The sequence below is a fragment of the Hyla sarda genome, chromosome 8 (assembly GCF_029499605.1).
Source record: "Hyla sarda isolate aHylSar1 chromosome 8, aHylSar1.hap1, whole genome shotgun sequence".
Classification (NCBI taxonomy): domain Eukaryota; kingdom Metazoa; phylum Chordata; class Amphibia; order Anura; family Hylidae; genus Hyla; species Hyla sarda.
Genome location: NC_079196.1, coordinates 55,502,270 through 55,530,007, shown reverse-complemented (window position 1 = coordinate 55,530,007; position 27,738 = coordinate 55,502,270). Strand labels below are relative to the sequence as shown.

Here is a 27,738-nt window from a genome sequence, read left to right as displayed (position 1 = left end):
AAGCCCAGATCTCACACTAACCAGGTACGCTTTTTTCCCATTTGATAAAACAATTCAGATGCTTCATAGCTGACAGTGATGGGGGGGGGGGGGGGTACTGTGCACTGGTTGCATTTATCTGTTCGTTGTGCAGTGTAGACTATTTAGTAGGGGTGGAAAGTTTAGAATATTGGACTGAGGTGTGTGGATTAAATTCTGTGATGTAACAACTAATGTTATTTTTTTCATTCCTGACCAAAAATCCTACCATCTGTCAGGAAGTCTTTGGGAGCAACCATTTTCGAGACAGAAATATTTGACCCCTACAAAGGTAAGCATTTTTTTCTCACTTTAAGTGCTACAATGCTACTAATAATATAGCTGTACTGCATACTGCTTAAATTAGCTATATACTACTTAAAGGGGTACTCCGGTGAAAACCTTTTTTCTTTTAAATCAACTGGTGGCTGAAAGTTAAACATATTTGTAAATTACATCTATTAAAAAATCTTAATCCTTCCTGTACTTATTAGCTGCTGAATACTACAGAGGAAATTCTTTTCTTTTTGGAATGCTCTCTGATGACATCATGAGCACAGTTCTCTCTGCTGACGTTATTATAATAATAATAAGAATAACACTTTATTTATTGTTGTCCTTAGTGGGATTTGAACTCAAGTCCCCAGCACTGCAAGGCAGCAGTGCTAACCAATGAGCCACCATGCTGCCCTTAGCATACATCTGCTCTGCATGGTTGCTAAAATGGACAGAGATGTCAGCAGAGAGCACTGTGCTCGTGATGTCATCAGTGTTCCAAAAAGAAAGGAATTTCCTCTGTAGCATTCAGCAGCTAATAAGTACTGGAAGGATTAAGATTTTTTAATAGAAGTAATTTACAAATATGTTTAACTTTCTGCCACCAGTTGATTTAAAAGAAAAAAGGTTTTCACCGGAGAACCCCTTTAAATTGGCTTTTTTAGAGGCATTTTTCATGGATTTTTGGTCAGGGGTGCCCCATGAAAAGTCTTTTTCCGAGGGGTGCCAGGGCCAAAAAAGGTTGGGAAACACTGGTCTATGAAAATGTGTGAGGGCTCGTTTTTCTTTCACGGGACAAGTTAAAGTTCTTACTGATAACATTTTGGGGTAGATCTGACTTATTATCGCATTTTAACTTATTTTTCTGAGAGGCAAGGTGACCCGAAAACAGCAATTGTTTGTTTTTCCACAGACAGTGTTCACTGTGCAGGAAGATTTACATTTTATCTTATTAGTTTGCACATTGACACATGAAACCAAATAAATGTATTTTTTTATATTTTATATGATAAATGGGAAAAAGAGGGAGGGGTGTTTTGAATTTTTACTACTTTTGTGTTTTTCTTTTTCTTATTTATACTTTTAGTCCCCCTAGGGGCTTGTACAAGGAAAAGCTTGATCTTCTGTACAATACACTCCAACACTAATATACTACAATGTACAGAGGTCCGTTCCCTCTATTAGTAGAACGTGCTAAAGAGTGTACTAAGGGTACTAACATTACAGACCTAGGGCCCTTCACCAAGCCAGCTGTCACCTCAATAATAGAAAACACCGCTCACCACAGGGAGAAACCTCAAAACGCATTGTCCTCATAAAGGTATTTTTATCACCAATATCTGACCCAGTGATTCTTTTACTTTCGTTGGTTCCTACATCCGTTTCATCTTAGTATTTCAGGACTGGAAAGCTTATCCCCTAGGATAAGTTCCAGATCTCCAGTTTGCGGGAAGGGGGCGTGTCGACCCCTTAGGATAGGGGATACGTTTTTTAATACTGGACTACTCCTTTAACCCCTTAAGGACACAGCCCATTTTCACTTTAAGGACCCGGGCATTTTTTTTGCACATCTGACCAATGTCACTTTAAGCATTAATAACTCTGGGATGTTTTTTCTTGACATATTCCAAGAAAGTTTTGTCGTGACATATTCTACTTTATGTCAGTGGTACATTTTTGTTGATACTTGCATCATTTCTTCGTGAAAAATTCCAAAATTTGATGAAAAATTTGAAATTTTTTATTTTTAAACGTTGAAACTCTCTGCTTATATAAGGAAAATAGATATAACAACAAATAAATTATATATTGATTTACATATACAATATGTCAACTTTATATTTTCATCATAAAGTTGACATGTTTTTACTTTTGGAAGACATCAGAGGGCAAACATTCAAAGTTCAGCAGCAATTTTCCAATTTTTCACAAAATTGAAAAAAATCTGAATTTTTCAGGGACCAGTTTAGAAATACCCCATAACTGACCCCATTATAAAACCTGTACCCCCAAAAGCATTGAAAATGACATTCAGAAAGTTTGTTAAACCTTTCGGTGTTTCACAGGAAAAGCAGCAAAGTGAAGGAGAAAATTCAAAATCTTCATTTTTTACATTCACATGTTCTTGTAGACCCAGTTTTTGAAATTTTACAAGGAGTAAAAGGAGAAAAAGCCCCCCAAAATTACTTTGTAACCCAATTTCTCTTGAGTAAGGAAATACCTCATATGTGTGTGTAAAGTGTTCGGCGGGCACAGTAGAGGGCTCAGAAGGGAAGGAGCGACAACGGGATTTTGGAGAGTGAGTTTTTCTGAAATTGTTTTTGGGGGCCATGTCACATTTAGGAAGCCCCCATGGTGCCAGAACAGCAAAAAAAAAAAAAAACAACATGGCATACTATTTTGGAAACTACACCCCTCAAGGAACGTAACAAGGGGTACAGTGAGCCTTAACACCCTACAGGTGTTTGAGGACTTTTTGTTATATTCGGATGTGTAAATGAATTTTTTTTTTCACTAAAATCTTGTTTTTCCCCAAATTTTACATTTTTACAAGGGATAATAGGAGAAAATGCCCCCCAAAATTTGTAACCCCATCTCTTTTGAGTATGGAAATACCCCATGTGCGGACGTCAAATGCACTGCGGGCGCACTACAAAGCTCAGAAGAGAAGTCACATTTGGCATTTGGAAAGCAAATTTTGCTGAAATGGTTATTGGGGGGCATGTCGCATTTATGGTGCCAGAATAGCAAATAAAAAAAATTAAAAAAACTCACATGGCATACTATTTTGGAAACTATACCCCCCTCAAGGAACGTAACATGGGGTACAGTGAGCCTTAACACCCCACAGGTGTTTGACAAATTTCTGTTAAAGTTGGATCTGAAAAAGAAAAATTAAGATTTTTTTTCACTAAAATGCTGGTGTTACCCCAAATTTTTCATTTTCACAAGGGATAATAGGAGAAAAAGCCTCCCAAAATTTGTGCTCTGCAGGCAAACCACAATGCTCAGAAGAGAAGGAGCGCAATTGAGCTTTTGGAGAGAGAATTTGGTTGGAATAGAAGTCAGGGGGCCATGTGCGTTTACAAAGCCCCCCATGGTACCAGAACAGTGGACCCCCTCCCCATATGTGACCCCATTTTGGAAACTACACCCCTCACAGAATTTAATAAGGGGTGCAGTGAGCATTTACACCCCACTGGCGTTTGACAGATCTTTGGAACCGTGGGCTGTGCAAATGAAAAAAAAGTATTTTTCATTTTCACGGACCACTGTTCCAAAAATCTGTCAGACCCCTGTGGGGTGTAAATGCTCACTGCACCATTTATTAAAGGAGAACTCCGGAATAGGAAAATTATCGTCCATACTGCCGGCAGTAAAAAAAAAATAAACAGGTACATACCTTCCTTCGCTCCCCCTATGCCTTCGGTAACCAGCTCCGGCCTCCGCCGCGATCCTCTTCCTGGTTGCCGGTGGTCGGCAAGTCATACTGCCAATCACCAGCCGCAACGAAGTCTCGACTCAGCCGGCGATAGGCCGGTGAGCGGCAGTGTGAGAACGCTTCAGGACACAACATTCTTCACTACACCGGCACCTGCTGCCGGGGGCCGAAAACGTCACACTGCTGCTCAGCCTATCGCCGGCCGAGTCGGGACTTCGCTGCGACCGGTGATTGGCTGAGTGCAGTATGACTCGTCGACCCCCGGCAACCAGGAAGAGGATCTTGGCGGAGGCCGGAGCCGGTTACCGGAGGCACGAGGGGAGTGAAGGAAGGTATGTACCTGTTTATTTTTTTACTGCCGGCAGTATGGACGATAATTTTCCTATTCCGGAGTTCTCCTTTAAATTCGGTGAGGGGTGTAGTTTCCAAAATGGGGTTATATGTGGGGAGGGGGTCCATTGTTCTGGCACTATGGGGGCTTTGTTAACACACATGGCCTTCAATTTCAAACACATTCTCTCTCCAAAAGCCCAATGGCGCTCCATCTCTTCTGAGCATTGTAGTTCACCCGCAGAGCACTTTACATCCATATATGGGGTATGTTCTTACTCAGAAGAAATGGGGCTACAAATTTTGGGGGGCTTTTTTTCCTATTCTCCCTTGTGAACATGAAAAATATAGGGTAACACCAGCCTTTAGCCTTTTTTTTTTTCATTTTCACATCCAACTGAAAATTTGTCAAACATCTGTGGGGTGTTAAGGCTCACTATACCCCTTGTTACATTCCGTGAGGGGTGTAGTTTCCAAAATGGGGTCACATGTGGGTATGTATTGTTTTGCATTTATGTCAGAACCACTGTAAAATCAGCCACCCCTGTGCAAATCACGAATTTAGACCTCAAATGTACATGGCGCGCTCTCACTTCTGAGCCATGTTATGGGGTATTTCCGTACTCAGGAGAAATTGCATTACAAATTTTGGGGGTCTTTTTTTCCTTTTACCGCCTGTGAAAATTAAAAGTATGGGGCAATACCAGAAAGTTAGTATTTTACACTAACATGCTGGTGTATACCCCAACTTTACCTTTTCATAAGGGGTAAAAGGAGAAAAAGAAACGCAAAATTGGTAACGCAATTTCTTCTGAGTACGGAGATACCCCATATGTAGCACTAAACTGTTGCCTTGAAATACGACAGGGCTCCAAAGCGAGAGAGCGCCACACGCATTTGAGGCCTATTTTGGGGATTCGCATCCGCCACCAAAATACCATGCATCAGTGTTTCTCAAACAGAGTGCCTCCAGCTGTTACAAAACTCCCAGCATGCCTTGACAGTCAGTGGAGTTCCGGCAATACTGGGAATTGTTGTTTTTCAATAGCTGGAGGCTCCGTTTTGGAAACAGTGCCATACAAGACTTTTTATTTTTTATTGAGGAGGGGGGGGGGGGGGGACAGTGTAAGGGGGTGTAAATGTAGTGTTTTACTTTTTATTTGTAAAGGTGTAGTGTCGTGTCTTTAGGGTACATTCACACGAGCGGGGGTTTACAAGATTTGCCGCATCTCAAACTTGCAGCAGAAAACTTGCTGTAAACCCGCCCGTGTGAATGTACCCTGTACATTCACATGGGGAGGCAAACATCCAGCTGTGGCAAAACAACTCCCAGCATGCACTGACAGACCATACATGCTGGGAGTTGTAGTTATGCAACAACTGGAGGCACATTGGTTGCACAACAAAGAGTTTGCTCCTTAACTCAGTGTTTCGCAACCAGTGTGCCTCCAGCTGTTGCAAAACTAGAACTCCCAGCATGTACAGTCTCTCAGTGCATGCTGGGAGTTGTATTTTTGCAACAGCTGGAGGCACACTGATTGTGAATCACTAAGTTAGGACACAAACTCTTTTTCACAACCAATGTGTCTCCAGCTGTTGCAAAACTGCAACACTCAGCATGCATTGACAGTGGAAGGGCATGCTGAGAGTTGTAGTTTTGCAACAGCTGGAGGCACACTGCTACCACTCCTAGCATGCCTTTTGGTAGTCTGTGCATGCTGGGAGTTGAAGTTATGCAACAACTGGATGCACACTTTTTCATAGAAGAAAATTTGCCTCCAGCTGTTGCATAACTACAACCCCCAGCATGCACAGACTACCAAAGGGAATGCTGGGAGTTGTAGTTGGAACTCCAGTTGTTGCAAAACTACAACTCCCAACATGCCCTTTGTATGTGCATGCTGAGAGTTGTTGCTAAGCAACAGCAGGAGGTGAACAGGCCTCACCTCCTGCTGTATCCTGCTGCCGGGATCGCCGCCGCTGCTGCCACCATTCCTGCAGCCGCAGTTCCTGAGGAGACCCCCGCCAGGTCAGGGAGAGAGGTAAGAGACCCCCGTTGGCCCCGACCACCGCCCCGATCACCTCCCAGCAGGGCAGCAGTTGGTCAGTCGCTCCGACCGATCAATCATGTGATCATGAGGTGGCACCCATGCCACCTCACTCCTGCTGGGTAAGGGTGAATGGGGCGGTCTCGGACAGCCCCATTAACCCTTTTTTCCGGGTCACCAGAGACCCGATTGACCCGGAATCGCCGCAAATGGCCGGTCTGAATTGACCGGCAATTTGGGCGATCGCCGACATGGGGGGGTCTCAGGATCCCCCCCAGGGGTTTGCACGGGGTGCCTGCTGAATGATTTCAGCAGGCATACCAGTCCGGTCCCCCCTGAGGGACCGAAATTCCTACATACCTTAAGTACCAAGGAGCCAAGGCATACCCATACGCCTTGGGTCCTTAATCGGTTAAACCCTTGGGACCTGACAATTGCATTGCAAAGTCAATCAGAGGCCATGCAGGACTGCCAGTGGAAATCGAACCACCTATATGCTGCAGTCACTGTTGATCATAGGATCTCAGTGGCTAAACAGCTGGGATCAGAGTTATTTTTGATGCTGGACCACTGAAGACAGGTGTCAGCTGCAGTCAACAGCCGACCCCTGCAGTGTATCAGCTCCTGAAACTGCTTCATACTTACTGACAATATGACTTACATGTCAAATGTGGGAATGGGATTAAGGCTCTGTCCAACCATGTTATGCAAAATCATAACTGTAAATTGTCAGGAGATCCGACGTTGGATGGGAAGGGTGCGGCATTTGCAAAATAAGTTTTATAAACACGTATCCACCATGTTTCAGAAGCTTAAAAAAACCATTTCAAATTGGTTGTCATAGTTTATTCTCTTGTAGAAGCAATTTTAAGGCATATTGAGGAATGTTCACATTTATTCAGGTTATTTGCTTTCCTACACTATTTTACTGGACATGTTTGGAACAGGGGATTGATTTCTAAAGTGACACTGCCCTGATTTACTCATCTGGATCAGACAGGAACGTGGCATCGGGATTATGGAGGTTGGCGACATGAGGTGGCTGCTTTTACTCACTGGTACTAAATTAACTTGTCACTAAGAAGGGTTCATGCACATGGTGGGGTTAAAGGGACCATACACATGCTTCTGAGTTCACACATTGCATGCTCCAATGCATGCCGTATTACAGTGTTCTTGTCTGGAGAAGCATTAGTTCTAGAGGAGACTACAGAGCCATATGGTGGCACAAAAGAGCCTTGAGTTTTGACATTGCCATATACAGTTGGCCGGATATTATCCAGATATTAAAGATCCAGCTTGTTGGGGGCGTGTCCTGCAGTGCATGGCGGCGGTCGCATAAACCTTGTGCTCCGCTGCAGCCCAGGCCTAATAGCGGCTAAACAGCATTGATCCTGAGCATATCGCTACGGCAATTGTGCCCACCGGTACCTGAACTATCGGGGCACCTGATGATGACCCGGAGGCGAGGGAAAAAGAGCCCACTGAAGCTCACGGCGTTCTTTCCTGCTGCAGAGGCCTCACAAGATGGCGCGGCTCAGTGCGGGTCAGCGTCTCCGGCTACTGGAAGTGCCTCACCAGCGTCTTCATCCTCTCAGACGGGCTGCGCCCTGGAGGCTTCTCCTTCAACTCCTCCGATTCTCCTGACAGGCTGGTCGCCTTCGGTGCAGCAGGACCCGCAGGTACCGTTTTCCCCGATCTCCTCCAAGCCATTGGGAGCGGGGACCCTGCATACTAGAGGCCCAGGAGGCCCAGGAGGCCCTGATGGGAGCTCTCCGTCGGCGCCCCTAACTGAACCTATTATGAGGGGGCTTCTCGCTTAGTTACATACCTCCATTCAGGGTGACATTAAGGCAGCCGTGTCCAATATACAGCATGAGATCTCCTCTCTTGGACACCGCACATCGCACATTGAGAACAAGATGGCGGAACTCACCTCTTCTCATAATGAAGTAGTGGACTTAGCTAATGGCTTGGAGGATGAGGTTGCCGCTCTTCAACTTAAGATAGCTGATATGGAGGACAGGTCTCGCCGAAACAATTTAAGGGTGAGAGGGGTGCCGGAGTCTGTGAAAACGGAGGACCTCAACACCTTCCTAACGGATTATTTTGCATTGTTGCTGCCTCAGGCTTCCACCCTAGATCTGCTAATGGACAGAGTCCACAGGCTTCCTAAGCCCAAAACCCTACCTGCTGCTACACCAAGGGATGTGATTCTGCGCCTTCACTTTTACCATATTAAGGAGCAATTGATGTTGGTGGCGCGCTCCTCACCCTCCCTACCAGATGGGTATTCGGGACTCCAACTTTACACGGATCTATCTGCTGCCACTCTAGCCAGGAGACGCGAGTTCAGTGCAGGGACTAAAGCTCTCAGAGAAAAAGGGATCCCTTATAAATGGGGATTCCCTGTGAAATTGATTATCACCAATAAGGGGTCCAAACATGTGGTCTCTTCCCCGGAGACCCTTTTGCAACTGTGTGCGGAATGGAATTTGCCTGTTGATCTGACTGCTCAGAGGTCCCTGGACATACCGCATGCTGCAAAGATAGCTGAGGAATGGAAGGTTGTCTCCCACCGCAAGAAAAAAATCAAGACATGAACTGTTCCTCTGCCTTTAGACAGGCCTGTCCGACTTGTCTCACTGGCTTGCGACTGGGGTATCCTTCCCCATCCTTTGGGTTACTTATCCTCTTAGTGCTCTGGATACTTTTCCTGAATGTTTAAACATTCGGCCTAACTGCAGTCGAATGTACTTACCTACCCCCATTAAGACCTACCACATGGTCTTTACTACTGCTTGCTCAATTTATTTTTTCTTTGTTGTTCGTTCTGTTTACTTGTTTTCTGTCCCGTTGGTCCTCCATCACTTACTTTCGCTGATAATGGATATGAGAGGCTCCTCTTGCGAGCTGCTAAGTGTAGATGTATCCTCTTCGATGGGAGCACCTGCTCCTTTTCAGTTTACTGTGCTAATGGTTCTGCTTTGCGTTGATGTATACTTTAATTATGGTTATTAAGGTTGTGTCTATGAATGTGCGGGGTCTTAACTCACCGTATAAAAGGTCTCTGGTGTGGAGGGAGGCTAGACGCCTGGCGGCCGATGTCCTCTGTATACAAGAATCCCATCTATTAGCCCTAGATGCCCATAGACTCCAAAATAAGAGATATCCACATATCTATCAAGCGCATGCTGTTCACAAGAAGGGAGGAGTGGCGATTGCATTTAAGAACACCCTGACGGTTACTGTCCAGCACTCTGTGATAGATGATAGAGGTCGTTTTATAATTATTGTGTGCTTACTAAACAATGTTCAATATACCTTAGGCTCCTTATATGCGCCTAATGCGAAACAGTGTACCTTCCTCATGGCATTCTTGCGCAAATTGGAGTCCTTGAGAAGGGGACACTGCCTACTGCTAGGAGATTTTAATATGACCATGTGGCCTAGTGTAGATTCTACTTCGCCCAGTTTGAAAAAAGAACCCACAGGTTTCTTCACTAGTGTGTCCCAAAATGACCTATATGATGTTTGGCGTATATCCCACCCCACGGAAAGGGACTTCACCTTCTTTTCTCATGTGCATAAGATATACACCAGAATAGATTATGCCCTTACCTCCCACTCTCTCCTACTATTGGTTTCAGAGGCCCAAATTATGCCCATAGAATGGTCGGACCATTCCCCCATAAGCGTAACCATTAAAGAATCGCATAGCCCCCGCCCGACCTATATTTGGAGACTTAACCCACTAATACTCCATAATCCTGAATACTCTGAAGCGACCAAGTTGGCGGTTGATGCCTACTTCCGCATTAATGATACTGGTGATGTCACAGACCCCATGCTTTGGTGTGCGTTTAAGGCTACAATTAGGGGCCACTTTATTAGCCAAACAGCCTATGACAGGAAGCTCCGCCAGACCAAAACACTAGAACTCCAACAGCGCCTTGCGGAATTACATAGGCGCAATAAGACCTTGTACTCTCCATCACTAGTAGGAGAAATTTCTCAGGTTAGCGCTACCCTACACTCCCTCTCTCTACACAGCTATGAGATGGCATTGAGAAGGCTCAAAATGACATGGTATTGGCAGGGTAATAGATCTGGCTCTACACTGGCTAAACAACTTAAAAAACGTCAGGATAAGGGGAGAATCCCCTTCCTTACTAAATCTGATGGTTCTATAGTTACTGACCCTCAAAGTATAGCCAATTGTTTTGCAGATTTTTTTAGCGAATTATACAATCTTCAACATGACACTGCTACTCCACAGCCTGATGAAGCAGTTATCTCTTCTTTTCTGTCCTCTATGTCCCTCCCCTCTCTGTCCGCGGACCAAGCATCTGATCTTTGCTCTCCCTTCTCCACAGAAGAAATTCTTGAATGTGTGCGTTCCCTCAAGCCCTCGAAGTCACCTGGCCCTGATGGTATTACAAATGAATTCTATAAGCGATTTGGCCCTTCCGTAGCTCCCTTTTTGACCAGAGCCTTTAACAGTATTAAGGAGAACGGTGTGCCCCCTAAGGAGATGTTGGATGCTCTGGTCATTACCATACCTAAACCTGGTAAGCCACTGGACTCTACCCTAAATTACAGACCAATCTCTCTCCTAAATAGTGATATTAAATTGTATGCCCTGGCTCTTGCTGCTAGGTTGAATAGGGTTTTGCCGGACCTAATTCACAGGGACCAGGTTGGCTTCGTCAAGGGTCGTCAAACGGTGGATGGTACGAGACGCTTTCTCGACATCATCACAAAAGCGCATTCCGATCGGACGCCTTCTCTCTTGCTATCCCTTGATGCGGAGAAGGCGTTCGATCGAGTGCACTGGGGATATCTGCGAAGTGTGCTGCGTAAGTTTGGTTTTCCCCACTCTTTGGAATCCGCCATTATGGCACTATATACGCTCCCATCTGCTAGAATTTACACGATGGGTACCCTTTCTAATAGTTTCTCACTTAGCAATGGGACAAGACAGGGGTGCCCACTATCCCCCCTTATATTTACCTTAGTTATGGAGCCGCTTGCTCAATCCATCAGGGACTCCCCAGACATTGCGGGCATTCAAATAGGTAAAGTAGACCACAGGATTGGCTTGTTTGCCGACGATGTTATCATTAGTCTCTCCAACCCCCTGAGCTCTTTAGGCCCAGTTATGGACATTATTGATGCCTTTAGCCGAGTTAGCTTTTATAAGATTAACCCCACAAAGTCGTGTATCTTACCATTGCAGATACCCACTGAGCAACAGAGAGTACTACAAGCTAAATATCCCTTTCAATGGGTCACTGACCAGATTCCTTACCTAGGCATAGTCCTTACTGCGTTGCCTGATAAGACAATTGCTTCTAATTTTGCTGCTGTGCGGTCCCTGCTTACCAAAGAAATTGATAACTTCTCCAAGCTTCCTGTCTCATGGGCGGGACGTGTTGCCACTGCTAAGATGATGCTGCTCCCTAAAATTTTATATTTTTTTAGATGCCTGCCGATGATAGTGCCCGCCTCCTTCCTCTCACAACTACAGAGAATGCTCTTACGATTTATTTGGGATGGTAAGCACCCTAGGGTTGGTGCGAATATATTGTATCGCCCTGTGCATGAGGGGGGTATGGGGGTGCCGAACCTTAAAATGTACTATCACGCTGTTCTACTCGATCAGCTTAAAAAATGGTGGTGGCAGGACGCTCCCCCCCTGTGGGTAGATATTGAAGCTGCTGTCCTCAATGTTTCTAATTTTAATAACTTTCTCTGGGCATTGCGCTTTAACCCTACCTTTGCTCCCTCTTCTCCTTTCTCGACTATTGCGGCTGCTATCAGGTTGTGGAGTAAGGTGGCGCGAATTAAAAGTCTTTGTCCACCTAGAGTGAAGGATATCCCTTTAGCTGCTATAGGAGACTATATTCTAGATATAGATTTTAAGCCCTGGATAGATGCGGGCATCCTCACTGTGGCATTGATTAGCGATGCTAATGGGTTGATGCCTTTCACTGATATTGTACGCATGTTCTCTATATCACAGAAAGACTTTTACAAATATTTGAGGCTTAGACATTTTTTGAGATCCCTCCCTTGGGATAGCTCTCGGCCTCGCACTGCGTATGAACACCATTTCCTGTGCAGGGACTCCTTTACTAGGGGTATCTCCCTTGCTTATGTAGCTCTGAATGAGGCGGAGGGGGAAATGGTCAATACGTTTAAGTCCAGATGGGAGGAGGACCTGGCACGCGGATTCACAGCTGAGCAGTGGAGCTTTGTCTTTGACATGCACAAAAAATATTCTAAATGTGTTAATCATTTCGAAGCTTCTAGGAAGCTCCTATACCGATGGTACTACACGCCGGTTCGTCTGGCTAAAATATACCCTACCACCTCCCCAGTGTGTTGGCGATGTAACCGGGAAAGTGGTACCTTGCTACACGTGTGGTGGACTTGCCCGTTAATTGCACCTCTTTGGACCGAAATTAAAAAGTTGTTGGACAACCTAGTGGATTGCCCCTTCTCATGGGGCCCAGAGAGTGCACTACTATTCCTGTCCCTAGAACAGGTTCCCCCGCATTATATGACCATTTTATATCATATTCTGACAGTTGTGAGGGCTCACATTGCTCGGAGGTGGAAGTCGACTGAGGTGCCGGGTCTTCCTGCCATTCTGGCGGAGGTGCATAGTAACCTCGTGTTGGAGGGATTGATAGCGAAGAGGTGTGGGGCTTCTAATAGCCGTATAGCTACTCTGTCCCAGTGGACGGACAGTTGCTCGACCTCAATTAGGGTCGTAGATTAGCTAATTGTATATGCACGATGTATCTCACTCTGATATGTGTATTATGATTTGTGTATTATGATTATGATTGTATGGGTGGTCTCTCATTCCTTGTTTTATACTTTATATATTGAGGACCTTACTGTTGTTCTGTTGGTTCTGCTCCTTTAATAGGTGCATAACTGTACTGGTTTGTGTTATATGAAAATTTATAAATAAAGTTTTAAAAAAAAAAAAAAAAAAAAAAAAGATCCAGCTTGTTGTATCTGGCATTCCCACCTGAGACGGTTCCAGATTGCTGCACAATATAATATAGTAATATATCAATCAATTATCAATGATCTGTAATGTCAGATGACTTGTCCCTGGCACGAATTTACATGAAGGGCAATAAAAGGAAGAAATATTTAAAAAACACGGATGTTGCTTTTCAGTTCACATTCCATATCTAGAATGAAACCTTCCAGAATTGTAGAAATGACATTTTAATGCTATTCTAATTATTAGTTGCAAGGGTTCAGTGTTTATCACATTATAAATGTTCCAGTACATGGTCCATGAGGATCATAAACATAGACTCAATACATCACTTATTAGATCAGGAAGCAGTAGCACGGTTTACACACAACAGATAAAGTCACTTCGATACAAATACACATTAATAAGGAACTACATTAGACAAGCCTGAGAAATTCTAAAAAAAATAAAAATATAAAACAAGCTTTTTACTGCCTTTAAATATTAGTGGGGATAGGGGGCACCCCTGCCTTGTGCCACAGAAAACACCAAAGGTATTAAAATTAGGGATCGACCGATATCGTTTTTTTAGGGCCGATACCGATAATCGGTGGAGGTTAGGGACGATAGCCGATAACTTATACCGATATTCCGGTATAAGTTATCGGCTATTTATCCCCCCTCGACACCGCTGCAGGTCATTGATTTAAAGCGGGCGCTTTAAATCAATGCACTGCAGTGGCTTTTGCGGTGCCATAGGCCGCCGCCGCCACCCGCTTCTCTCCCCCTACCTGTCAGGGTGGTCCGGGCCATCCATCCTCCCTTCCTGTAGTGTCCGGCGGCATTCCGGGTGGAGGGTGAACCGGTCCGGGCTGTCCTTCTCCGGGGGTCATCTTCTCCACTCCAGGCAGGCTCCGGCCTAGTAGCGCAGCATAGACGCCGCTGCGCAGTGACGCCCGTGCGCAGCGACGCACCTGACGTCACGGCGTAGCGGCGTCTATGCAGCGTACTAGGCCGGAGCCTGCCCGGAGTGGAGAAGAGGACCCCCGGAGAAGGACAGCCTGTACCAATGCACCCTCCACCTGGAATGGCGCCGGACACTACAGGAAGGAAGGATGGATGGCCCGGACCACCCCCATTACGGGTAATTTATTCATTTTTATTTTGACTGACTCGGAGGGTGGGGGAGGGGCCCGACCGGTATAGCGGTATGGGCAAAAATCCATACCGGTATACCGCCCAGCACTACGGTGGGTGGTGCGACGCGGTGGGCCGGGGGGGGGGGCGGTCGCGGTGCGGCTGGTCGGGGGGGGGGGGGCTTTAGCCCTGCGGTGGGGGGCGGTGCGGGGCATTATCGACTTATCGGCAAGGTAATTGCCGATACCAATAATGCCCAAAATCGTGATTATAGGCCGATAATATCGGCCATACCGATAATCGGTCGATCCCTAATTAAAATAGTTCTATCTATATAGACTGCTGAGGGTTCTGTGTGAAAGAGTGAAAGAACAGCACTAAGGATGGGATTTGAGAATTTTAATTGGATTAAGGTATGACGCATTATTCCCCAGTGTACTCTGTTGAAGACCTTTTTGTCATTTAAAGGGGTTGTAAATTACTTCTATTTAAAAATCTTAAGCCTTCCAGTACCTATCAGCTGTTGTATGCTCCAGAGGAAGTTGTGTAGTACCTTTTGATCAAAACGTGCAAGCCCACTCGCCACATCAAGGCCATCTGATAAGAGTGGGTCCCTAACCTAACACTGGCATAACGCCTGACAGCGACCAATGCTGCTGCAACACCAAACCCAAAGGGAAAACGACCCAGTGGCCAGGCAACCCCACTGCTGGGCCACACCACCCCATAAACAAAGCATTGCAGCAACAGAGCACCACACCAGCAGGAGACTAAAAATGGGTTTCCTCCTAGCATTCCCTCAGCCCTCTGGCAGGGAGCACATGGTAGGTGATTACACTGATGTGGTGGTCTGTGGCGGCCATTGTTGCTGTGATATTTTGTCTGTGAAGTGGTGTGGTCCAGAGCCGGGGGCTTGTTTAGGCAGCAGTGGGGCTGCCTGGCCACTGGATCATTCCCCCTGTGGGTTTGGTGTTGCAGCGGAGGTGGTCTCCGCATGGCCTTACGCCAGTGTTATTTTAGGGACCCGCGCTTATGAGGTGGCCTTGATGTGGCGAGTGGGCTTGCACGTTTTGATCAAAAAGGTACACAAACAACCTGTTAGCTTTTTAAATTATGCCGAGACACAAGTGACAATCCAGCCATAAATATTATTTGGAGTGAGAGGTAAAACAGCTGCCCTGCTCCCCCTCTCGCCATGCAGCTCCGTTTCCCCGCTCAACACCCAGCTCTGGTTGCAATGCACTGCAGCCGATTCACACATGGGTTTCTCTGTGGGCAAGGTACTTACTTTATGTAACTCTGTAAGATGCAGGGAAACAGGGCTACATGGTGCATGTACACATCCCACGCAAAGGGGGGCTTGAAGAAGGGATAAAGGAGACTGGAAGGGGGCTCAGGCCAACACACCTTCCTCACATGGGACTTTCGGATTGACTTGCGACATCGGAAGTCATAGAAATGTACACTAGCTCCTGGCTGCCTTAAAGAGGTACTCCGCCCCTAGACATCTTATCCCCTATCCAAATGATAGGGGATAAGACGTCAGTTCGCCGGGGTCCCGCTGCTGGGGACCCCCAGGATCGCTGCTGCAGCACCCCGCTATCATTACTGCGCAGAGCGAGCATGATGTCATGAGGGGCAGAGCCATGACGTCTCGCTGCTCCGGCCCCTGTTTAGCCCGTCATTACGCACAGAGCGAACTCGCTCTGTGCAGTAATGATGGCGGGGTGCCGCAGTGGAGATCCCCGGCCTCCTCAGCAGCGGGACAGCGGCGATCTAACATCTTATCCCCTATCCTTTGGATAGGGGATAAGATGCCAGGGGCATCCCTTTAAATTTCTGCACCAAGCAAAGACAACAGAATTCCATTAATCTCAATAAGATTCTGCTGCTCAAAGCACACTACAGAGGTTCTGTAGCAAAACTTTCAATTCTGATACGGATTCTGCTAAAAGAATGAACATATAAATGGGACTTTGATTTCCAATGCTTATTTTCTCGGCTAAATTCTGAGCTAAATAATTACAGATTCCTTGCTGAATTACTTCCCTGAGCACTAAGGCTAGGCTCACACTGTGGAATTTCTGGGCCGAATTTCTGCCGGAGATCGAGCCAGCGGCACTAGGACCGTGCGGACTACATTGCTGTCCCCATAGATGGCAATGCATTTCTGAGCAGATCTCCTAAAAGATCCACCCAGAAATGCATTGCAGTCTATGGGGGCAGCAATGTAGTCTGCTCGGTCCTAGCGCCACCGGCTCGATCTCCAGCAGAAATTCCGCAGTGTGAACCCAGCCTAAGGGACTATTCACATGGCAGAATTTCCCCTTGCGGAATTCCGCCTCAAATTAAAGCCCATAGACTGTTATGGGATTCCGCACGCCCATTCACACTTCTGAAGTTTGAATGGGAGTGCGGAATCCCATAGAAGTCTATGGGCTTTAATTTGAGGCGGAATTCCACAAGCGGAAATTCTGCCATGTGACTAGACCCTAAGTCTGGGTTCACACTGTGGAATTTCTGGGAAGAATTTCTGCCAGAGATCAAGCTGGCGACACTAGGAATGCACAGACTGCATTGCCGTCCCCATAGATTTCAATGCATTTCTGAGCAGATCTCCCAAAAGATCCACCCAGAAATGCCTTGCCGTCTACGGGGACGGCAATGCAGTCCATGCGGTCTTAGTGCCACCTTCTAAATCTCCGGCAGAAATTCTGCCCAGAGATTCCATAGTGTGAACCTAGCCTTAGGTGTCACGCCAAGCGCTCCGGGCTCCGCTGCTTCCCCGGAGCGCTCGCGGCGTTCCCCTGCATGCAGCGCTCCGGTCAGCACCGCTGAACGCGAGTGCTGCTTCCATGTTACCGGCGGGGACACGATCCGAGGCACGGGACGTGCCCGTTTTCGGATCGTGTCCCGTATCTCTCACCTGCCCGTCCTCCTGCTCAGTCCCGGCACGTGCGACACCGCTCTCTAGGGTGCGCGCGCGCCGGGTCTCTCAGATTTAAAGGGCCAGTGCACCATTAATTGGTGCCTGGCCCAATTAGTTCCTTACACTCCCTCCACTATAAAAACCCACTTCCCCTTCCTGTCCTTGCCGGATCTTGTTGCCTTGTGCCCTGAGAAAGCGTTTCTGTGTGTTCCATTGCCTGTGTATCCAGACCCTTGCCTGCCCAGACCTTCTGCTACGTCCGACCTTGCTCTTGCCTTGTCCCTGTGTACCGCGCCTTTCTCAGCTGTCAGTGAGGTTGAGTCGCTATCGGGTGGAACGACCTGGGGGTTACCTGCCACTGCAAGTCCATCCCGCTTTGCGGCGAGCTCTGGTGAAAACCAGTAACCCCTTAGATTCCGTTCCCCTGGTATGGCCCACGCCATCACCTCACCTTCACAGAGGATTCACCACCTGTGTCATCTCCGTATACCAGTCTGGATCCTGACCGTAGATCCGGTCATGGATCCCGCTGAGGTCCCACTGCCCAGTGTCGATGATCTAACCTCCGTGGTCGCCCAGCAGTCACAGCAGATCACCCTACAAGGACAGCAGTTGACTCAGTAGTCCGCTATGCTGCAACAGCTTCTGCCGCAACAGCAGCAATCATCTCCGCCGCCAGCTCCTGCATCTCCTCCGCAGCGAGTGGCTGCTCCCAGATTCCGCCTGTCTTTACCTGACAAGTTTGATGGGGACTCTAAACAGTGCCCCCCTCCCCATCCCCACTTCTTCTGGAGTTCCTGCCGTAGATGAATTGACCCTGGACTTCTCTGCTATCTGGAAAGAGACCCAAAAGTCGCTCTCACTGGCCTCTTCTCGCATGAAGAAACGGATAAGAAGAGAAGAACTCCTCCTGTCTTTGCCCCTGGTTACAAAGTGTGGCTCTCTGCCAAATATATTCGGTTTCGTGTCCCTAGCTACAAGCTGGGTCCTCGTTACCTCGGGCCATTTAGAGTCAAAAGTCAAATCAACCCTGTCTTCTACAAGCTCCATCTTCCTCCTTCTCTTCGTATCCCTAATTCCTTTCATGTATCCCTTCTCAAACCTCTCATTCTTAACCGCGAGCGCTGCTTCCATGTTACCGGCGGGGACGCGATCCGAGGCACTGGACGTGCCCGCTTTCGGATCGCGTCCCGTATCTCTCACCTGCCCCGTCCTCCTGCTCAGTCCCGGCACGTGCGACACCGCTCTCTAGGGTGCGCGCGCCGGGTCTCTCAGATTTAAAGGGCCAGTGCACCATTAATTGGTGCCTGGCCCAATTTGTTCCTTACACCCCCTCCACTATAAAAACCCACTTCCCCTTCCTGTTCTTGCCGGATCTTGTTGCCTTTTGCCCTGAGAAAGTGTTTCTGTGTGTTCCATTGCCTGTGTATCCAGACCCTAGCCGTTGCCCCTGACTACGAACCATTGCTGCCTGCCCAGACCTTCTGCTACGTCTGACTTTGCTCTTGCCTTGTCCCTGTCTCAGCTGTCAGTGAGGTTGAGTCGCTATCGGGTGGAACGACCTGGGGGTTACCTGCCGCTGCAAGTCCATCCCGCTTTGCGGCGGGCTCTGGTGAAAACCAGTAACCCCTTAGATTCCGTTCCCCTGGTACGGCCCACGCCATCACCTCACTGACACAGAGGATCCACCACCTGTGTCATCTCCGTATACCAGTCCGGATCCTGACATTAGGGTGCAAACACGCAGACAGATTGTATAGCAGTTTCCAATATTACAATGAAATTTTTCTCTTACTAACCCAACCTGATTGTGTCTTCAACCCATGACCTACCTGTAAAAATAGAATGTGCACGTGGCTGAGCAGCATTTCCAGGCACAGCAGCATGTACAGATGAACTACTGTCTCTTGAAAAACATTGGGGCTAGTGTAGAAATTACAAAAATGGTTGTAGATTTTTAGTTTTGTTTTTTTCTACTATTTTGGGGGGGGGGGGGGGGGTGTAAGTGTTATTTACTCAGTTACTGAAACATAAATATTCATTATTGGCAAATGTTAATAACATTTTTTTACTCTTGGTCACTGCATCTGCACTCGCATTTAACCCCTGGACATGTTTTATCCACAGAGTTATTGCTTGTCTGGGCTCTAGTAATCATGGAATATTGCATGAGATGCATCCGCCAAAATTTGCCGGGTTTTACAATTTTGGCGCCAAATTTTTTTTTCTAATATCTCCCCCAATGTGTAAACACAGCCTCAGGAGAGGTGTATAACTACTATATATCCTGATCCAACAGAGATAGCAGATAAATATGGAAGGGTGGGGAAGGGTACGAGAAGGAATCTAGTAGGTAATGATATTATCCTGTAGTTCACAGATCAGAGTCTGACATCCTGTTGTTACCATTAGGCAGTTGAAGATTTGGAGAGTCAGACCTGTGATCACATGACCAAATTAGATAAGAACACATAGATGCAGCTGCAGTGGAATAAAATAAAATGCACTGTAGCAATAGTGATGGGTGTGTGGGAAAAAAAACTGTGGTTCTTTCTTTAACAGTTCTGCACATTTGAGGGGGAGATCCATGCCATGATTACTTACTAAATCACTAGGTAAAATTTATATGGAAAAAGACTTAAGAATTGAAGTTGACACTAAAACTGTGTCAAACAGTGTTAGGCAGCTGCCACCAAAGCAAATAACATTATGAGGTGCATCAAAAATGGAATAAACACACAGGAACATGTAAGAACATTTGGGGAGATTTATCAAAACCCGTGCAGAGGAAAAGTTGACCAGTTGCCCATAGCAACCAATCAGATTGTTTCTTTTATTTTTCAAAAGCATCTTTAAAAATTAAAAAAGCAATCATGATTGTTATTGGTACACGCAAGGACCCCTGAGGCGTATTACTGTCACAGGGGTCCATCTAGTTACGTTGCCTACGGCCAATGGAAGAAGCGTCCTTTCTTCTGGGACATGCCTGATGATGTCATTGTGCACGTCCCATAGGTTCTACAGGTGGAAACCTATTGACTGGGAGGCCCTGTACACAGGGGTAAAGCTACCTACAGAGGGCAAGCTAACTACAAGGAGGCCCTATATACATTGGTAAGCTATCTACAGGAGGCAAGTAAACTACAGGAGAGCCCTATATACATGGGACAAACTACCTACCTACCGTAGGCACACTGTTGATCGCATGTAGATTTATATTTGTCCACCTGGGCCATATATCTGAGTATGGGTCCGTATAGGAGTGGATTGGAACAGCAGAAGAAGAGACTAGAAATTCTGTAGAACTCCCCAAAATTCAGGTGTGCAATGTAGCGCTTACTGGTGTGTGAAATAACTGTGGACGGACAGTTATAATGAAAAAACTGTTTATTTCAGAGAAAGTGTTTCTAAAGGGAAACTACTATCTCAGTATCTACTATCTCATCAGGTCCTTTCCTAAAGGGTCTGGAAGGAGGTGACGAAAAGAGGGGTTTGGGATGTTCCACATGCAGGTGAGCGTTACATTTCACACCCACATTGCCTGCTACCTACTGGGGGCATTACCTACCAGGTGGCATTACTGGAGGCATTACCTACCTACTGGGGGCATTACCGACCTACTGGGGGCTTCTGTCTTAGAGGGGGAATTCCTTACCTACCTACTGGGGGCATTACCTTATAGGGGAGGGAAAAGTACCTTCCCACCACCATCCAATACCCCTACCCTTTTCCCCCAACACACCTACTCTTTCATACTATGTAGGGTACCTAGAGAGTCATTGTCTGAGGCACTGAGGGTAGGGAACAGGTGGGGAATGTGTTGTCCTGCAGATTCTGTAGATACAAATCACGTTTGAAAGAAGAGCTCATGGCGGTCTGAGCAAAACAGAGAAAAAAAGGAAAGAGAACGACTACAATACCTCCTGTGAGTTGAACTGTAACTGCACTGTAATCACTTATATGGTCTGCAGAGGCCTTTAGCTGTTTAAAAGAGTAGTGCAGTAAAAAATAACTTATCCGCTATCCAAAGGATAGAGGATAAGTTCTAGATTACGGAGGGTCCGACCTCTGGGACCCCCTGCGATCTCCTGAACGGGGCCGTGGCAGTCTGCTGGAAGTGGACGTGCCGACCCCCGCACGGAGCGGCGGCCGACACGCCCCCTCCATGTATCCCATAAAGATACATGAAGGGGGCGTGTCGGCTGCGGCTTCCTGTGGGGGTCGAAACGGCCGCTTCCGGCAGACTGCCGGGGCCCCATTCAGGAGGTCGCAGGGGGTCCCAGCAGTCAGACCCCCCTGATCTATAACTTATCCCCTATCCTTTGGATAGGGGATAAGTAATTTTTTACTGCAAAACTCCTTTAAGGGACCCCAAACTTTGTGCCCTGTTCCTGGTGCACAGTATTCTTAAACACAGCTTAACAGGGGAACTACTTTTTGGTGGCTAAGTGTAAAAGAGACCCATAAATCAAATGTGACACAGTGTCGACTCCAGAAGGAGAGAGAGTGATCAGTGCCTGCTAATCCTCAAACCATATGCAATGACCTTGCACTTGTCCATCAGTCACAAAGTGACAACCGAAGACAAGTGCAGCAGCTACGAGCAGAGGATAAGTTACGGCCGTGCAACCAACAACCAGGATCAGCAGCATCAAATAGGCGGCACCAAGATATCCAGGGAAACTTCACCTCCACCTGGATCACCACGTGGATAGAGAGCATATAGGAACCTTGATACTCCACTCCTGCTTCATTCCACCCCCAGATATGGACAAAACTTCCTCCTCAGCCAGTTGCGTTGTTTTTATTACTCCAGTTTCACGGAAACTCCCCTCCCCCTCGCAAATACTTAAGTAAATGTTTGGCTTGAGCTGAGAAATTTCTGCACCAAAGTGACAATTTCTCAGCCTCCGCAAACTAGGTACATTCAAAGAAAGAGAAGACTTTGCCCTTTTATTCAAGAAAAGACTCTATATGTAGATGTTATAGAGAAAGTAACCACCGCGAGCTACAAGACAGCACTGAGAGCCGGCACTCACCCATGGGTGCTACTGATCGTATTTACAAATATTATTATACTATACAATAAATATGTACTGAACACAAGAACAGTAACCTAAGGCAGTGGTCTCCAATCTGTGGACCTCCAGATGTTGCAAAACTACAACTCCCAGCATACTTTAATGGGTAGAAAAATAGGCAACAGCAAATACGCAGCAAAATACGGCACATGTGACCCTACCCTAAAGCTGGTTTCAAACATATTATTGTGGTAAACATCGTTGGCCGAAACCAGGAGTGAACTGTCTGATTATTATGGTAATTTTAAAGGGGTACTCCGCTGCTCAGCATTTGGAACAAACTGTTCCGAACGCTGGAGACGGGAGCTCGTGACGCCATAGCCCCTCCCCTCATGACGTCACTCCCCGCCCCCTCAATGCAAGTCTATGGGAGGGGGCGTGACAGCTGTCACGCCCCCTCCCATAGACTTGCATTGATGGGGCGGGGCGGGACGTAATGAGGGGGCTGGGCTATGATGTCACGAGCTCGCGCCGCCAGCTCCAGCGTTCAGAACAGTTTGTTCCAAACGCTGAGCAGCGGAGTACCCCTTTAACTTAGTATAATTCTTGTTTTGTATGTTTTACTACTGTACCTATACTAATGCAACGTAACAGAAAAATACATTTATAAGGGTGCAGTCACATCACGATTTTGCCGTACCGTATTGCATCAGTTTTTTTTTCACAGAACGTATGCCCTAAAAACTGACAAAACGGTATGCAAACGTGTGCTTTGAAATGAAACTGCGTACGGTTTTAAACCGTATGCAGTTTCATTTTAGAGGTCCTGTTGCATCAGTTTTTGTAATAGAAATGTTTTTTTGGTTAACACTTTATATACGGTTCGTATACGGTTTTTAAGCAGGACACAAAACCGTATTAGACTGCAGTTTTGTGTACAGTAAAGAAAACTACCAAAAAGAGAATTAATGGGATGGTAGCGTGCATGCACAATTCTCCGCTCCATTCATAATAAGGACCCAGGGCACCTTTTTTGATATTGTGGGGGTCCCGGCAGTTGGACCCCTCGTAACATGACACTTATCCCCTATTATGTGGAAACAGGATACGTAATTTAAACTCTGGACACCCCTTTATGTATTCATTGTTCAGCTAGATGCAGTAGCATCTACTATTGTTAATTTTTCAATATGTCCCTGTGTGTGACTGCACAAATACACTGACGCCTTACAGAATCACTCTTCTATTTCCAACAGAAATAAGCTTAAAGAGTACCTCTCATCTTGTTAAATTTTATAATCCTCCCAGTTCACTGCCCCCATCATGATAACACCCCCCCCCCCCCCGCCTTTATATTTATTATTTATTAGTTTTCTACCTTGATATTACTCTGTATTTCCTGTTCAGTCTCAGTCAGATTCACATACTGGGAAGGGGCGTTCCCCAGTAGGAGTGACATCATCTAAAGCCATACAGGGGAGAACTTCCTCCCTCACTCTGCTACACACAGCCCAGAGCAGTAAGATGAGCTATGATTGGCTAAGGCTGCACACAAACCCCTCAGCACTCCAGACTGCATTTCCTAATTTTGGACTTCTGCCAGACCAGTCTGTGCTAGAGATTGGGGGAAATGTGTTCTGGACAAGTAGGGAGACACCCAGTGGTAAAACATAGAAAACTTCGTTTTTTAAAAAAAAAATTTTAAACAAAGTACATTAGGCTGGGTTCACATTACGTTTTCACTGTATGGGTGCCGGATGCAGTTGGGGGGAGCGAAAAACGGACGCTCCCATATCCCAGCCGGACCCGGCACATATCTAATGCATTTCATTGAGCCGACCGGAGTCATACGGTGACTCTTGTCGGCACATTTTTGCCCCATATGCGGTTTTCTGGCCAGACCTAAAACCATCCGGCTGGGATACAAGAGCGGCCGGTTTTCGCTCCCCCCAACCGGATCCGCCAACCGTACAGTGAAAACATGATGTGAACCCAGCCCTAGAAAGATTTTTTTATTTACCATAAGGCGTGCAATAGCAAAAATAAGTTTTTATTGAGAGTGCCCATTTAAGCAATAAAATGTCTTACATTATTCTGGCCATTCTGAAAACTATCAAAACCCCAAAGCATAAAAACTGCCTCTGAACAGCACATGTGAAAGCCCCATGACAGGACTGCCGCACAAACTACTAAGGCTATGTTCACAGGAATACCCCGCTTGTAAATTCAGAGTCGATTGAATCCAATGGGATTCTGCTGCACTGGGCACACGGCGGAATTTCTGCAGTCCCCGATTTCTGCATCCCTTGAATGAATAGACACGTCTATTATTTCTGCTGATTCCGCATGGAAATGCATTGTCGTCTATGACAGGTCCATTCTTTCTGCGGAGTCCACATGGAAATGCATTGCGGTAAAATGTCTGTGAAATGTCCGCATGGAAATTTTCCACATTCTGAACATAGTCAAAGACTATGTTCACACAGCAGATTTTCTGTGTGGAATTCTGCATGAATATTCTGCACAGACATTCCGCAGCAGATTCCCATTGATTTCAGTGGAATTCTGCTGTACTCTTCACACGCCAGAATTTCAGCGACAGCAACATCCTGAAACCCTGATTTTGGCGTCCACAAAAATATTAAACCTGTTCAATGTTTTGGCGTCTTCTGCTCGGACATGCATTGCCGTCCATGAGACGGAGCATTTCTGAATGGTCCTATCGCAGATGTTCTGCCGGAATGCTGAGAAATTGTAATTTTGGTGCAGAGATTTTGTGTCAGGATGTTCCAACGTGTAAACACAGCCTAATAAGGAGATCCACAAGATAATTTTGCACCAAATTTTAGGTGCACATTTCCCTGTGAATTCAGGCACCTGAAGTAAAAAAAATAAAAAAATGTGAACACACCAAATCATGGCAGGAATCTGAATGGGGGACCAGAGCAGGATCACCACCGGAGAAGAAAGGAAATAAGTATAGTGAGGATTTCATCATTAGTGCAGATTATTGCACACTGCGAAACTTGCTGCGCAAGTGCGCGATTTTCCCAGTTGCTCTGCAAAATGTATTAGGTTGCGAACGTCACTTAATAAATTTGTGCACGAGAGAAAGCCCCTGGGTAGTGGAAAAGCTCACACACATTCTTACACCATGTGATCACTTGAGGACATCTGCACAAACACAAGTGAAAAATTCTGCGCACTAACTGGTGCATATGCTTAGCCTTTCCCCCTGGATGTGCCCAATGGAAGAAATGACAATACCAGCACAAACAACAACAAAAAACGGAGCAAAATTTGATAATAATTCTCAATGTAGGAAAAAAAAACTACATGGCGCACAAACTGGCACACGCCAGCTGATAAATGTTGTTTTTTTTTTTTTTGTTTTATTTAATTTTAGAATCTGCAACTACAGGATGTGATGGCAGACTTTCACTTCTCCAATAGGCTATGTTCACACGGCGGAAAGTGTGCAGAAGGTCTGCCCGGAAAACATGGGAGGACATTCTGCACGTTCCACCAGTGCTAGGACCGCTCACGGATGTGCCATCTCCATAGAGGGCAAAAAGCATTTCCGAGCGGAATCCACAGAAACAACGCACGGTTTCATCATTCCTGTGACGCTAAAATCTGGATTTCCGCTGCAGAAACATCTGCTGAGGAAATTTGGCAGGGTGCAGCAGAATCCCAGTGAAATCAACTGCAGCGAAACTTCCGAGCGGGAGAATTCTGCCATGTGAACATGGCCCTAAAGTCATCAGTGGAAAATCTGCACCAAACCAAGCTCTTTCCGCCATAGAAACGTCAGGCCCCTAAATAAATAAATATTCAATTTCTACGCAGAGACCTTCTGCCGCTGGGAGATGAGATTTGTCCAAATACCGTCCACTTTGCTTAAAGGGGTACTCCCGTGGAAAACTTTTTTTTTTTTTTTTAAATCAACTGGTGCCAGAAAGTTAAACAGATTTGTAAATCACTTCTATTAAAAAAATCTTAATCCTTCCAGTACTTTTTAGGGGATGTTTACTAAAGAGAAATCCAAAAAAGAAATGCATTTCCTCTGATGTCATAACCACAGTGCTCTCTGCTGACCTCTGCTGTCCATTTTAGGAACTGTCCAGAGCAGCATATGTTTTCTATGGGGATTTTCTCCTGTTCTGGACAGTTCCTAAAATGGACGGCAGAGGTCAGCAGAGAGCACTGTGGTCATGACATCAGAGGAAATGCATTTCTTTTTTGGATTTCTCTTTAGTATACAGCCCCTAAAAAGTACTGGAAGGATTAAGATTTTTTTTTATAGAAGTGATTTACAAATTTGTTTAACTTTCTGGCACCAGTTGATTAAAAAAAAAAAAAAAGTTTTCCACTGGAGTACCCCTTTAAGCCTGCAAATCTGGATGTGAAATCTGCAGCAAATCCGTTAAGTGTGAACACGAGCTCCCAGCATTATGTGCCTGGCGGCACACCTCAGGGGAGGGCGTCTCTCTTATTGCCAAGTATGTCAGGTTCTAAAGCCAAGAAAAGCCCTGGGCAACCCCCGGGCCTGCCCATAGTTCAAGCTCCAAGCTCCGACTCCATGGTGCAGACATGTATGACCTTATTAGACCAGCGTTCCCCAACCTGTGGAAAAACTACAACTCCCATCATGCCCTGACAGCCAAATACATGATGAGAGTTGTAGTTCGGCACTGCAGTTGTAGCATAGGCTTGTGTCTGGATAAAAGCTGTTTTACTGACTTTTCAGGTTATTCTAACACTTTGTACACAACTTATCATGGTCACATTTGCATTGTCCAGTGTTTCCCAAGCAGGGTGCCTACAGCTGTTGCAAAACTACAACTCTACACCATTTGCATTGTCCAGTGTTTCCCAAGCAGGGTGCCTCCAGCTGTTGCAAAACTACAACTCTACACCATTTGCATTGTCCAGTGTTTCTCAAGCAGGGTGCCTCCAGCTGTTGCAAAACTACAACTCTACACCATTTGCATTGTCCAGTGTTTCCCAAGCAGGGTGCCTCCAGCTGTTGCAAAACTACAACTCTACACCATTTGCATTGTCCAGGGTTTCCCAAGCAGGGTGCCTCCAGCTGTTGCAAAACTACAACTCCTAGCCTTCGGCTGTCCGGGCATGCTAGGAGTTGTAGTTTTGCAACAGCTGGAGGCACCCTGCTTGGGAAACACTGGCATAGACATAACACAGTGAAGATCCTATTCTCCTGGGCTCCACAGCTGGACTCCCTCTTCTGCACTGAGCTCACAGAGCACGAGTCCCCAGGCTGCTGAGTCACTTGCACTTCCAAACTTTTCTGTCTCCCCCTTAAACCCCCCTTATACCTCCCAACACTGTACCCCACCCTGCACAGCCTCCCCCTCCTGTATCTTACCTTATGTGAAGTTGCAGCAATGTCTGAAGACAGAAAACCTTCCCCAGATCCCCCCGGTCTCCTGCGGTGACAGAAAGAAACTTCCCAGCAGAAGCCGCAATGACTTGGAGAAGAGCATGCAACAGCTTCTTCCGGTCTTATGTCA

General features: G+C 46.3%; 1 protein-coding gene across 2 annotated transcripts in view; it reads right to left on the bottom strand.

Annotated features, from left to right (window-relative positions):
• MAP3K20 (mitogen-activated protein kinase kinase kinase 20) overlaps positions 1-27,738 on the bottom strand; it is a 245,412-nt gene extending 217,674 nt beyond the window's left edge. For both annotated transcript variants that reach the window (XM_056534810.1, XM_056534812.1), the window contains exon 1: positions 27,594-27,738. The gene's annotated coding sequence lies outside the window, so the exon portion shown is untranslated. The remainder of the gene's footprint in view (positions 1-27,593) is intronic.